This window comes from Penaeus vannamei, chromosome 29 (genome assembly GCF_042767895.1).
Source record: "Penaeus vannamei isolate JL-2024 chromosome 29, ASM4276789v1, whole genome shotgun sequence".
Lineage (NCBI taxonomy): Eukaryota > Metazoa > Arthropoda > Malacostraca > Decapoda > Penaeidae > Penaeus > Penaeus vannamei.
In genome coordinates, this window is record NC_091577.1 from 7,396,374 (window position 1) to 7,398,873 (window position 2,500).

A 2,500-nucleotide genomic window follows, 5' to 3' on the forward strand; every position below is an offset into this window, starting at 1 on the left:
TGGGACAACACACGTACGTCAGTTTGGGGGTAAAGCTAGAGAGGCAAGACTGAGGTGGTTTGGCCTTGTGCGTAGGAGGGATGAGGAGTATGTGGGGAGGAGGAGGATGGAGATGGACGAACCAGGCAGGAGGAAGAGGGGAAGACCAAAGAGAAAATTTATGGATGAAGACATGCGGGTGATGGGAGTGACGGAAGAAGACTCAGGCGACAGAGTTAGTGTGTGTGTGTGTGTATGTGTATGTGTGTGTGTGTGTGTGTATGTGTGTGTGGTGTGAGTGTGTGTGTGTGTGTGTGTGTGTGTGTGTGTGTGTGTGTGTGTGTGTGTGTGTGTGTGTGTGTGTGTGTGTGTGTGTGTGTGTGTGTGTGTGTGCAGATATAAATACAGGCATATATTCGTACCTATATAGACAGAGTGAGAGATAGCTAGATAGATCGACAGATAAGTAGATAAACAGAAAGACAGATATTTGCATGCATTACATTCATTTGTACCAAATAATACTATGCCTCTGTCGTGAATCCCTCACAAGGGCAGCAATGAATTTCCTGCAAAACCTTTTAATAAAGTTCGGTTGGTTGATGAATGGTGTTGCCTGGAACGTCTCGAAGAGGAAGATAGGAGATCGCACTTTATGTCTAAAAAAAAACAAGACAGCTTCCAATAATTAATGAGAAATCGCAGGCCAAATGATATAGCTGCTCCACCTAGTTACGGAAACTTTTGAGAAAGCGAGATAAAGTTGAAAATAGTCACGACTTTTCGGAGAACCGGCGTGCCACCCATTTTTTTTTGGCTGGGTGATCAGCTAAAGAGAAAGAGGGAAATCTGCATAGGCTCTGTTGTTGCGTAAATCACTGAGATAAACCTCTACAAATGGTATGTAATGAATGCCTTAGGGACAAATTGACCAAAGGAAGGAGAAATTGCGGCAAGAGGAGGTTAGGATTCTATATTAAGATTCTATAGTAAATAAAAAAGTCGGCCCTAGAGTAATATAAGATAAGTTCAGTAATAGTATTTGCAACAAGTTTGTAACCAACAGAGAAATGGCATGGGATAGTTGATAAGTATAAAATAGAGACGAAAAGTCCAGGAAAAGTAGAGGAATGTAAGTATTTGGGCGTTTAACGGAAATGGGTGGATCCAAGAGCAATACAGGAAAGACGTAAGACAAAAAATGCATCGATGGGAATTGAAATATCAAATTCAATACACTCTACATATACGTATGTATATATGAATATGTATATGTGTTAAATACAATGGCTATTTTTTACACTAATGATTACATATTACAGTGATGAACGCAAACAATATCAGGTACATATGCAGGAGAAATTTATAGGAAAATATTCACATCATTAGAAGCCGGAGAACATTGTTTGGCTTTGTACTATGGATGGCGCTGTTATTTTTGAAGACGCTTTTGAAATTTTGTTTTGAAAATAGTCAGGTTAAAGATATTTATAATATTTTGAGATGACTCCAGATCTCGTGTCCACGAGTATACATTTGTCTTGACCCTGTTAGCGTAGATGATCTTTTGGTGTGCGGAGTTCCCTGTTGTTTGTAGAGGCATGGACCAGTGGGGATAATCACACGGTATGAGTATACACGTGTCATATTCACATTGAACTATTAACCATTTTCGTTTACTTGTATGCGGTCTTTTTTTTTTTTTTTTTTTTTTTTTTTTTTTTTTTTTTAAGCTAAACATTAGTTAACAAAGCGGAGAGCAAGAGTTTGTACATCAGCTCTTGTTTCAGTACAGTTGGACAGACATCGATATATCAAGAGAGCTGATGACTCAAAGCATTTGGAGCTGTGTTGCTTGTTGAGGATGAGGGAGAAATAGAAAAGGCGATGGTGGGAACACGTCGAGAGGATCCTGTAAGGAAGGAACTGACCCAAGAGAGAGAGGAGTGGCTGAAAAGTGTGTGATCACGGGTGGCAATACATTCACAAGCGAATGGGAAATATTTCAATTATATTTCAACAATATTTCAAATTTCAAAGTAAGACATGCTCTGGAGTTGTGAGCAGTGGAAACATATTGTAACTTTATTTATCAGCATTCAAGGAGTGTCAGTCACCCCTTCGTGCTGACTCATGATCTGCGTCCACAACTCCTTTCCTCTCGACGCTTAGAGACCGAAAAGAAATACCAGTCCGATTTCAAATAAGGAAAGTAACATATACATAAACATATGCTTACTATATATACAAATATAAACATACGCAAACAAAAACACACGTGTGTATGTGTCTATATATGTGTGTGTGGATGTATGTTTGTGTGTGTGGATGTGTATAAAGAAATGATGTCTTCTTTTGACCGGTTCATCTCCGCTCATAGGAACTCCTTGCCTGATGTCTCCCTCCTTCGTGGGGCCTTTCTTCCGGCCCTCGAGTCCCTCCTTCACCCTAACCCTTCCATCTCCAGGCGTTACCGTGAGGCCCTTCACAACCTGCGCAGGGAGGATGTCACCATTTTGCC